Genomic DNA, 12565 nt, shown 5'->3' with positions numbered 1-12565 from the left:
TTAACTTAAAAAGCCTTAAAGGATCATAATTATCAAGGTAAGAAGAGTTACTGTTTTATAATAACATAAAGGGTTTCCTCATCTTAATTTTGGTAATACAAAACTTGAAAGATTGCAGAAAATGACCTTATGTTCCTCAAGTGCTGCAGACATTATTTATTGCATAAATATAAAGCTAGAAAAGAATTGGTGTTATTGATTATTGATATTGTTTCCTCAGTATAACTCCAACCTAATTTTGGACTCTGTAGCTACTGAATAAATGTGATACATTTACCAGATGTATCATCAGAGATGATTCCTGCCCTGAAGACTTAATAGCTCTTGTGATTCAGTGAGTTGCACAAATATCAATCACAGCAAGGCAATACATTTTCAATAAATCTGGTAGTGCCGTAAATCGGTCATGCAGGATGAGGATATGATGGATCATAGATAGGCTAAGGCTTTGCTAGGGCAGAGCCTTATTTAAAATCAGGGACCATAAGGACAGGTAACAAACCTTATGTGGAAAGGAAATGCAACTGCCTGTAGCAAATACATGAAATCATGTGTGTCACCTCCCTGCATGAGTCCATGTTTAAATTCAATTGAATTTGCAAAGATATTTGAAGCTGTGATTGTTACAGCTTTCTAATATTTAGTGTCCTTCAGGAGAAGAAAAGGGGGAAGGAAAAAATAGAAAAAATGCTGTCAAAATATTTTGTGAGGAAAAACTTTTGACCTCTGTATTGATTGTTAATATTTTTCTTAATATGGAAAGTAAGAAACAATTTATTTTCAGAAAGTATTGACTTCAAGGATCCTAGGTCTGGGAGGAGAATATTTATTAGTTTATATAATCAAAATGGTGAAAATTCTTCTTTTTCTCTAGCCTTAGCTCTGTTTCTTTCTTAAAAGTAATAAACACTGTACACAGGAGTATTGCTGAAGTAGACTTCTGATACCAACCTGGGGTGTTGGATATAGTTACATTGCTCTGGGAAAAAATATTGGTGTTTTATGAGTATTTCTGTAAATGAAAATGCTGGAGAGAAGGTGGGGGAAGGGGATGGTGTTTGAGATACCATTTGAAAATTGTCTGAATGTGTGGCACTGTTTCTCACAGGATGCCTAGGTAAACAGAATATTTTTAATATTCTGGGTTTACCAGAATTTTCTTGCTAGATGCAGGTTATTATTGTGTGTGGAGGGCTTCAAGTTAAATTGCTTCCCTTCTTCTTCAGCTTTCTCTTTACTCTGCAGTTGGTCAGATTTCTACTTTCGCAGTACATATGAACATGTGCCCACTCACACGGTGACAGATGAGACAGTGCCACATGGGACTCACTTCCAAAGCAAATGGGATTAGCTAATGTAGGAAAAAGCTCAGAAAGAGTTCCAGCAGTTCTACTGACTTCACTACTATTAAATTTATGTGAGCAAAAAGTTTATTTCAATATTTTCTGCCTCTCAGCCTTGCATATTTTAGCTGCTGTTTTTAAAGTAAAAATGGGTTCTCTACAGCAAAGCATCATCAACACTAATGAGGATGTTTCAGACCAGATCAAACTCATGTTCAAATAACTCCCTTAATATTCCCATGGTCACCCCAGTGGGCTAGAAAAAGGATTAATACAAAGCCTGTTCAAAAGAAAAGTCTTACAGTCATAATCAAACATCTTGCTTCAATTAATTTTCTGCTTGGTCAGATTTTGACCCTGGACTTGCACTGAGACAAGCAAGAGAGTAGGATATAAACAAATACTTTGGAATTTATTTTTTTTAGAAATTGCTGTAATATATAAATATCCTTCTTTCCTTACTCCATTTAGCTACATAATTATTAGTCTTTAATAACATTAGTCTTTAAGGCATGCTAGTAGTAATGTTATAAGTTATTATATTAGGACATTTTTGATAACATCCTTTGAACTCTACTGGAAAGTAAACAGTAGTGAAAGTAAAAAGAATATTTAAAATAAAGTAAATATGGTAACGTTGGTAATAAAAATGGGCGGGTGCTGAAACAAACAAACCAACTTGATTTATCAATCTGTTGCAGAACTGCTGCAGATGTTGATTTGAAATGACCTATGATAATCTGAAGTTCATGAGTTGACAGCTGATAAGTTGGTAACTCAATAGAATAGCTCCCAGATATCTGAGTTTGGGAGCAAACTAGTTAAAGAACCACCAATGTTACTGAGAACAAACAGCTGGATTTGCATTCAGAGAAAAGGTGGTTGTGGTCTAAAGATTCTTTTGTAAGTCAGCAGTCAAAATAATGAAGAAAACTACTTTATCCATTACAGAGACAGAAACAAGGTCTGACTGAAGCTTTCCTTGGAGACAGTTGTTGCTGTCTCAAGAACAGCTATGGCTTTAAGTATAGGGGAAGAGTTCCACCAAAGAAATTTACTGCTGTTAAGGCTTAATGTAACAGTTGCAACTGAATATTCAAATATTTTACATTAGGAAAAAAATGTTGAAGGACAACTTAGTCAATTGCCTCATTACTGGGAAATGAAGCAATATTATTGTTACCACAAGGATTTTTTTTGTAATGGGGGCTAATAATAGTAAAGTATTGTTGGGAGTTTGTTATTGAATTATGTTTATTTATATTCTAAATATACTTAAAAAGCTGCAAATTTTCACGTATTCCTGCTGACATATGTAACCAATAATTTCCATCACAACATCTCTGTGGAAATTGAACAAAATATCTTGATAGGAACAAAATTAACACAGGTCACACATCACTCCATATGGCAAGTCACCGTGCCAAGACAACTCAAGGTGCTTTGTAGTAGATGGAAAGTCACTAACAAATACTTTTCTCTGTCAAACAGTGTTTCTGTTATCTAAAGAAAGTTTGACATCCATGTCTTCAGCCAAGATCCATCAGTGGTTTTCCATTACTTTATTACATTAGCTTAATCTGACCTAGAAGAAAATATAGATGCCTAAGCACAAGCTTTGTTTGTATCCTTGTGCACTCACCTCTAATACCTTGAGAAGGAGGAAAAGAGTTGGCATTGGAATATTTAAAAATAATAATCATAAATTCTTCCAGTGCTTGACCTCTACATACTCAAGTTCTCTCCCTGCCCCTTCTTTGGCATTTCAGCAGGGAGAAAACGGCCATATATTACTTTTGGGTCATGTACGGAAAGCTTCCTTCAGCTTTACCTCCCTTCAGCTTTACCTATGTATGTTCACTGGGATCAAGGATGTCCGGTTTTTTCTGGCTGGTCCATACACATCAGGCTGCAAAGTGAGGGTTCTATGATGAAGCCAGACCAATCTAGCCTCAGTATCACTGAACAGAAACTTCCCCACTGAACTTCTGCCTACAGGGTTCAAATTTTATCTCCTCCCAGCTATATATTTTACATAATGCTATCTATAAAAGCAGTGCAAAGCCTACACTGAACCCATGATTATCTCTGGAATTATTGAACCCCATAATACTGCCCCTAGCAGTTTCCTGCTATATTCTGCACTCAGGTTCAAGACCATTGTTGCTGAAAATGCTTTATAAATATGAAACCCCCATTTTGATGTGGATGAAAAATGAAACACAAGCATGCATTATTTGACACTGATTTCTGGTTTGCTGACCTCACATATTAGTTCTTAATTTGGTTTTCAGGAGACATCTTGGTATATTTCAATTGCTCTAGCACCTTCTGCATGAATAATCTGACTGTGCTATGGCATTCCTAACTTTGGAATGTTGTTATTCTCCAAGTAACATACAAAAATTAAATAGATATGTTTGATGGGGTATTGACAGCAGTTGTCCTAGTGAGATTGTGTGAATGCAGTATGGTTTGGCTTTACTCTAATTAGACTAATCACATCCTAGAATTTTGGAGATCTCAATTACATAACAACTTAAGTAAAAGCACAGTGCATGTTTTTATTCAGTGTGATTGTAGGAGTACTACCAGAGGAAAGCTAAATCCTTTCTGTGAATCTACAACCTATCCATTTCTCATAAGACCAAGAGTGATTTGCTCCTTATGGAGTTCAAAAATAATTTTTTGCTGGCCTTATTAAGCTCTAGTAATAGCCTGTATGTTATTCTGTCCACTTTCTCCTATAAGGAAACAAACATATAAAATGCCCATATAAAATATCAGATTTAAAAATGGAAATGAAACAAGATCAAACACAGTGTGGTATTGAGAAATATTGCATGAGTCGCTATATATATATATATATATATATATATATATATATATATTTATCCCTTAAACAGATCTTATCTTACTGGAAAAAATAGTAATTTGTCGTTTGGTATTTCTTTTCTTCTATTATTAAAAAAACACTTTGCAAAATATTTTGTGAGATTCTCAGAGTTAAAATTTCCCAGAGTATGCATTCACGGTAGCACCAAGGAGCAAGCAAGGTTTCCTGTTCCATTTTTTTTTCCTTTGGTCTGTTTGGTAAGGAACAGACTTGACACCCATCCTCTTGTTATCCTTTATGTGAACCTGCTTGTTCCAACTTTGTAATCTCACAGATCAGGATTAACTTCCACTATAAGCTGCATTCATTTTAGGGGGATTTGCTCACAATATTGAAAGACAGGATGATATAAATGGATTAGAACTCCTGGGTCTTGCTCCTCATCTCATTCCCATTGTGCTTTGATCTTCTTCAGGAAGATCTGTTTCAGAATGAGAAAAGACTCTGCCCATTAAGCGTGAAAAACCTCTGATGTTTGATGCAAGGAGAGCATCTGCCATGTTAATAGATTTGTCAGTGAGCTAAGTGCAGAGGTACTAGCTTTTGTTCTGGGTTTGTAAAGTGCCTAAAAAAAAAAAAAACTTAAAGAAATTACTGACACACAACTGAAGCTCCTGAGAATGTTTTCTATTTTGCTGCCTTTGATGGGAAGCTGGCCCTATGAAAATTGTTTGGAAGGCATATAAATGCTATTCTTGTAACACTCAAATTCCTAATATTCCTCCTATTTATCTCCAGTCTGTGTTTGATTCATGAAGGGTTCAAAACCTGTCTGTTGAGAGACCTAAAATGTAGGTTGATGCTCCAAATGTTGGTCTGCTCAGAGGCTTGAGCTTGTTTCCTCCACAAACACATGTGCTCCCCTCCCTTTAAAAGTCAAATGTTATTTGTCTGCCTCTGAATGATAGCTTTGCAACTAAGTTATTCCTACCAGAAAGCCTAAATTTAACAGAGCTAAACCTAAAGATTTAACAGATACTGTTACTCTCTGCACATTTCTCAGATTTTTATTGTACATAACTTTTCAGAATCTTGAGCCTCCTGTGTAATATAAGGTGTTAGAAACTCAGGTTATTACCAAAGTGGCAGCCTCAGGCAGGAGAGAAAATTGGCACAGAAAGACCCACGCTTACTCTTCATCCTTTTTTCCTGCCTTCTGGCTTTACCCTCAACTAATGTACCACAAACTTCCAGAGCTCTGCTTTCTGAAATATGTAGACTCCTATTGTTATCTTTTCTGTATTGAGTATGAATATTTTAAATGGGAAAAAAAGTAAGAAAACATCACAGTCTACACATATTTCTCTGTAATTCAGTCTATCAATTTTTACATTAAATTGTAGCAGGGTGCCACCCCTACAGCATCAGTTTAGCTTTCCAACAGGCTCCCTCAGTTCCTTTTCCTGTATTCTTTCAAATTATTTGTAACTTTAACTTTGTTTCTGTTCACAAACAACTCTTCAAACCTTCTCCCATTCCCCACAGGAGCAATATGGCAATCTTATTTCCCTAAGGCACTGATTCAGTTTCTGCTGAAAATTGAAGCATCTTCACTGACTTCAGAAAGCTCCAATATGGTTTGTTCAGAGACAAATTAAAAATCTCCTACTTGATAAAACTAAAAACATATTAAAATGAGAATTTTTTTATATCTTTTGGACTGGAAATATCCAGACTTTCATAAAAAGCCCTGAGAAAGTGTAATTTCTTGGTACCTAAGCCTCACCAGCTCTAAAGCTGGAAATAACCAAAGTTTTTATCTGTATTCCTCTTCTAGAACAACTAAAATGGAGCAAAAAGTTCTAATTTTGCTAAAATGCCCAACATGAGAAGCTCACCTGTGATATATATTAGGATTAATTTTCTTTCTTTTCATCCTAATACAGCATTAACTGGCCATGGTTCTATTCCAAGACTTCACACAACCACATTTTGCATTGCATTTATAGGTTTCCTGATCTTCTGAGGACTATCTCTGACTTTGTTTGATGGATTGTAATGTTGAAATGTTATGTTGTTATGTTTTTACTTAATTCCTCCACTTCATCAATGGACTGAAAGAAAGTCAGCCAAACACACCTGCAAGCTACTGTAGAGCTTATGTGTTACTACTGTGAAAGAAAGACAGGGAGCTGAACACCTTCAAATTTGCTGAAGTATTTCTGTGGTGTTGCTCACAGGTGGCTGGAATTAAATTGACTAAGTGACTTCTCCAAGCACAGTACCTGTCATATCTTGTCTCCTTTTCATAACTTCAAAGATATGAAAGTCATAAAACCAAGCCCAGAAAGGGTCAGAAGCCACATGCTCCTTTGATTGATGTTTTGTCATATTTTGGTTCATTACTTCACCAGAATCCTTCTCTGCTAAATTTCAGAATTTATAAACTCCCAGAAAATAAATAGTATTAAAAACTGGGAAAAAGAGTGGTAGTGAATCTAACCAACATGCATGAATCAAACAATTAGGCCTCCAGGATGACCTCAGAATAAGGAGATAAAATGGAGATTACATTCAATATATTTGTTATCTATTTCTTTGACCTTACAGCCACCTTTAAAATGCTGAACCACCATTGCTGAAGGAAATATTTTTTTGCTGCTGTGTACAGAAGTTTCTTTCTAATGAACACCACAGGGTTTACTGATCGCTCTTAATGAGTTAGGAACAAGTGTCCTGCAGGTAAATTGTCACATATTTTTAGAAATAAACCAATCAATGAAGGTGATGTATAGAATGATAGAGTTATCTGTACTTCTCGGAAAGAGAAAACAAATATATCAATGTCCTTAATGCTTTATATAAAAGACACTTAAGGAGCTGGCAAAAACTCTGTTTAGACCTGTGTTTCAGCCCTTAAGAATCAATAACAGCAGTTAAACTGAGATTTAGGGACTCTTACAAACATAACCAGAAACAATATTCAAAGGAATGAAGAAACTGAAGGTTGTCACAGGAGAAAAAAGTCTGATTTTGTCACAGTGTCTATATCTTTTGGAAGAAATAGCTGTCTCTCACTCTTACTGTAAGATAGTCTTTTTTTTATAATGACCTTTCTGCTGTGTCTTGACAATTACTTTGACTACCTTAATAACATGTGGTGGATTTCAGCTATTCTGCTAGAATTCAACCAAGGAAATAATTTAAGTACACTTTTTAGCAGACATATTTATATCCGAGTATATCAGGATCTACTTTTTATCAAATGTACCTAACCCTATCATGTTTGGTGCAAGGGAGGTAAGCACTTTAAAAAAAAAAAGTTGAATGCATTTATATAATTAATTTTCATCCTTAAAGGCATCAGAATTCAACCAAGGAAAAAATTTAAGTACACTTTTTAGCAGACATATTTATATCTGAGTATACATACCAGGATCTACTTTTCACGAAACACACCTAACTCTATCGTGTTTGGTGCAAGGGAGGTAAGCACTTTTTAAAAAATGTTGAATGCATTTATATAATTAATTTTCTTCCTTAAAGGCATATTTATGTCTTTGTAGAGTATTTGCATATATGTGCTGCATACATAAAGATTGTTTTGGCCATCAGCTTGCACTGCCTGGTGCTCAGGGAGTGGGGAGCTCCTGCTGGCTGGGTTGGTGCAGTGCCCCCTGTGCACAGGGATGTCTGCTCTGCCACTCATGCCAGGCTTCTTTCAGGCTTTCAGACTCATGAGTTGAGGGTTCTATTTTCAGAATTTGAGGATATGGTGCTTACATAATAAAAATTCTGATAGAGCTTACATTTTTACAACTTTTAATCGGGTCCCTTACTCCATGCAAGTCAAACATCTCTGGAAGAAGGATACATAAGTGAGCTGAATCTAATAAACTTTCAACATAATTCTACCTATCTTGTACACAAACCTTAATGCACTAATTCCCTCACTACTTAGACTTTTTACATGCAAAATGGAGAAGTATGTTACTGTGAAGTTTTTCAATATTTTCCTTTATTCACATGTAAATGTCATTTTGCTTAATTAGCTAATATAGCTGTTTAAAGTTAGAAAATCAGGATTATTTTGTGTCTGAAAATGTAATGTGTTACAGATCCCCTTGCAGCAGGACTTTTTAATAAGCTTGACCATGATTTCTTCTGTCTTTACATGGAAGTTTTGAAATTGGTTCTATTAAGGCAATTCAGAATATATAGCATAAACCACAAATTATGTAATAAATACATAACTAAATTAGGTTTTGTGATTTTCCTTTTATATGTGAATTCATCTCTGTTTTCTTAATGTTGGGGTTCTTTTAACTTATGGAAGAACAGGCTTCTGCACATGGCCAAGAGCTACATTTATTTATGCAAAAGTAAGGATTGGCATTAAATATTTATATATCTCATTTATTTGAAGCTGCTGTCCCATAAAGAACAGACTGCTTTGGGGTTGCTATTAACTGGCCAGGTTTTTCTGACCTCAGTTTAATTCTCAGACTGCTGCACTCAAAGTTGTCACCTTTTATGAAATATTCCAAGAAAATGACAACACTGTTTTGAAGTGTAAGTGAAGAGCACAAGCTCGTCCTGCTCAGTGACCTCAGAACATCCTTTACATACTTGTACTTTGTCCTCATCCGTTCAGTTCAAGAATTTAGTTCTCACCTGAGGGTTGATCATTTTCCCACCAACTAGATGTCTTTAGGAATTTGCTTATTGCTCAGACACTCATTTAGTACATTGCTACGAGTGACAGACATCTGCTTCTGAGTAAGTGCTTGCTTGCTTGCTGTAAATATATTGCTCATCTGCCTGCATTCGCTGCTTTGTGGAAAATGGGGAGAAGCAATGTGGAAAATGTTATTCAAGGAAAGAGTATGTACAGCATGCTGCATGACAAAGTCCTTAGTTTCAAAGCAGTAGGGCTAGAGATATGGACTGCTCTTAATGACAGGCTTGTTATGAGATTTTAGATAATAATTTTGAATACTACTTGTAGTTCAGTTTTCTAAATTCTACTTTTTTTTTTTTTTGAAAAGGCTTTGCACTTCTGTAAAGTTTTAAAGTGTTGCTGCTTTAGTTTTACTTTTGTTGGGTTGCAGAACATGCAATTGTTTTATTTACATCTCATAATTTTTAATTATGTATACTTTTCTGTACTTTCCTGCTTTAAATGATGTCCTGCACTGTGGAAACACTTGAACATTTGAAAAACAAGCAGTAAAATGCAGAGTTCATTATGCATCTGTGGAAGTTGGTGGTCTGTAAAAGTCAGAGGTATTGATACATGCTTACATGTTTTGCTTTACATCAGATTAATGGGTTATTTTACAGTAGCATGGCATTATATTCTTCTTTGTATGTAGTAATTTTTTGTTGAGTCTTCCTTGTAGCATATTTCGAATTTTTATGTTATTTACCCACCTTTTTTCTACACCCTGTAGAATACTATGGGTTCAGTTCAGAAGTTGACCTCCTATCTATAATTCAAATAAAACTTCTGGGAGTAGAAATTTACCAAATCAAACTGGATTTTTAAACAAATAAGATGTTCAAAGACAACAGCAGATCATTGGCTGACTTGGAATCATGACAAGACATGAGGTATGGATTTTGTATAGTGTTTAACCTGTATTTAAGTTGCAAGGTGAGAATTAGTGATGCACAGTCCTTGAATGTTTTTCTCATTTATGACAGGCAGGAGCACAGAATGATACCTGGAACTTTGTCTAGGCTGTTTATTTAGGATATAAATATACTATGATTATGAGGGGAGCTTGGAATGCTTTGAGAAGATTATTTTGAGGCACATTAAAAAACCCTTCAACTTTGACTAACTGCAGATATGAAGAATATAGCAAAATGATATATTTCATATTAAGTCCATCACTTAGACTCATGAGCACTGAGAATGTACTTGTCTAACTTTTCAGTTTGTTTTGAAAGATGACCTAAGTAAGTTTACTTTTTATCTAGTTTGCTTTTCTTGTCTCTAATGAGTCTGAGTTGTAACTGTTTGAATTGTAGCTAGTATTTCTATTTGATCTGTTAGTTCAAATATGCCATGTCACATCAAGGAACCCTTGATTTATTTCCACATCCCTTGCAGATGGATTTGCCAAGCAAACAATTTTCTTAGAATTATTTAGATTATTTTTGGCCTTTTGTATTTAGTGAGAAAAGTGCAATAGATCACATTTTTATTAACATTTCTAAACGTGTGCATATTATACTGTATTCATCTACCCCCAAAATCAATATTGGTTGAAGCTTGTTAAGATGACTGACAGGCTGGTTATTACTTCTGCCCTCCAGTGACTGTCCACATGGATATTCCCAGCCATTCACTAACACTGGCTGATTTTGGCTTAAAAATGAACTGTCTTGAGACTGATCCATAGATTTATAGAATGCGCTTCCTTTCCTCAAATTAGTGGTGTATAGATTATTTTACTTTCAAAACAATATTTGTTTTATAATTGAGACACAAACAACATGTATAAGAGTTTAGAGCTTTGTTCACTTAACATATATTCAGAAAATGATGCCTTTATTAACAGTTGTGGTGAGAAAATAGAAATACTGGATATGCTTGAAATCACTCAAGAGAATTAATTTTCCTAAATCACCATATTAGCGAAACAAAAAAATTTGTTAAGAAACTTTAAAAGCTGTTTGAAATAATCTATAAAAGAGATTAGGAAGTAAATATAATTCCAGTTAATTGTGTTACTATTTACTGAGTCCACAGTGAAGAAGCTGCAAAATATGAAAATCAGATTTAGAAAAAAAGTTAACTGGCAAATTGAACAAAACTTTTTCTCCTGAAAAGGGCAGATCTGACAATAAGGTTATTTACATACACCAGAACAAAATCAATGAAGTAATTTTACTTTCTGTTTTCTCCTCTGCTGTATGCAGGTGTAATAAGTCATTTTGACTGGCTGAGCAAGGAGGGATCCTGGAGGCTGTGGGTCTTTTTATTTTTGAAGCTGTACATACAGCTGCTCATGAACAGACTCCTTTTCAGATTAATTTTCTGCAATCCTTTTTATGCTGAGTAGTTCATTAAAACAATTTTAATCATACCTTTCATGAGATGCCCTTTTGCACAGCAAAATTTTCTCTCTGTGAGGCTCAGAAGAGCACAGTGACATTGGCCCCTCACCTTGTGATCAGGCTAAACCTTGCCAGTGGGGCTGGCAGGCACCGTGCCCTAAACTTCCACGGGCTGGGCTCAGTCCTTCCCTGCGCTGGAACTGCTCTGAGAACCAAAGAGAAGGAGGCTCTGCCTTGCACTCAGGTGTCACAGAACTGTCCATCAAATAAGCAAAAGGGAGAGCAAACCTTCAGCAGTTCTTACTTTTGTTAACCAGGGAGTTTGTAAGACATTGGTGAAAGAATATTCTTAAATCATAGAAATGAATTTGTGAACAAGTAAGTGTTCTGGAAAAAGAGCCTCTTCATGAGCTGCTTTCTGTGGGTGCTGCCAAAATATTGTTTTCCACAATCCCAAGTGAGTTTGGTATAGTTCCCACTTAGCTGATTGCACAAAATTGAGAAGTCACATAATTGTTAAGTTCTGCAGAGGCTACTTTTAAATGTATCATTCATTTCTTCAACCAATCTGGAGACAGACCCATGTAAGAAACAGGCAGTATTCCTTTTAATACTAACATCTAATGCAAAAGATACAAAAGATGCTTCTGGTGTTCAAGCACATCCATATTAAATGGAAAGGAGGCCAAAGGGATGGATACTGAACCTACTTTTTCTTAATGTTTATAGGAAGCAATTGGAAAGAAATTATATTCTATGGGGGAGTTAAATGATATGCAGTGGATCAGAGCTCTGGTCCTGCAGGAGGTAGAACTTGTTCAACTGCCTGCAGGATGCTGAAGGAGATCAGGAGGTTTCCCCATATCTATTGATCATGTGCCAACTCTCTATAGGCAGCAGCTATTTCAAAGAGATTTAGGTGATGTCACAGGAAAGAAAAGGTTTCTCCTTTCCAACTGAAATGCTTTATATGCTGCAGGATACTTTAGTATCTTAACAGCACACCATATATTTCATGATGTGCTCCATTTTTATGTGTAACTGTCAAAGATCAGAGTTTAGTTATTTTTTTGTTTATTTTTTTTTCTTTCTCTAAAAATTAATTTAATTTGCATGAGGTTTTTTTGGAGAGGTGGGGAGGGCAGGTTAATCAGTCTTACTAAGTGATAAAAACTTTGACTACAAAAAAAATTCAGCAATGTACCTTACAACACACAAAAGCTTGCTCATAAAAATAATGCAAAGGTAGCATCCTCATTCCTTGCTTAGCTCTTTGAAGTTTTGATCTAAAATACTGTAAATGGCTAACATTTATAAA

Source organism: Passer montanus, unplaced genomic scaffold, assembly GCF_014805655.1.
Source record: "Passer montanus isolate IOZ18808 unplaced genomic scaffold, ASM1480565v1 scaffold45, whole genome shotgun sequence".
Classification (NCBI taxonomy): Eukaryota; Metazoa; Chordata; class Aves; order Passeriformes; family Passeridae; genus Passer; species Passer montanus.
Note: the sequence above shows the minus strand (reverse complement) of the source record.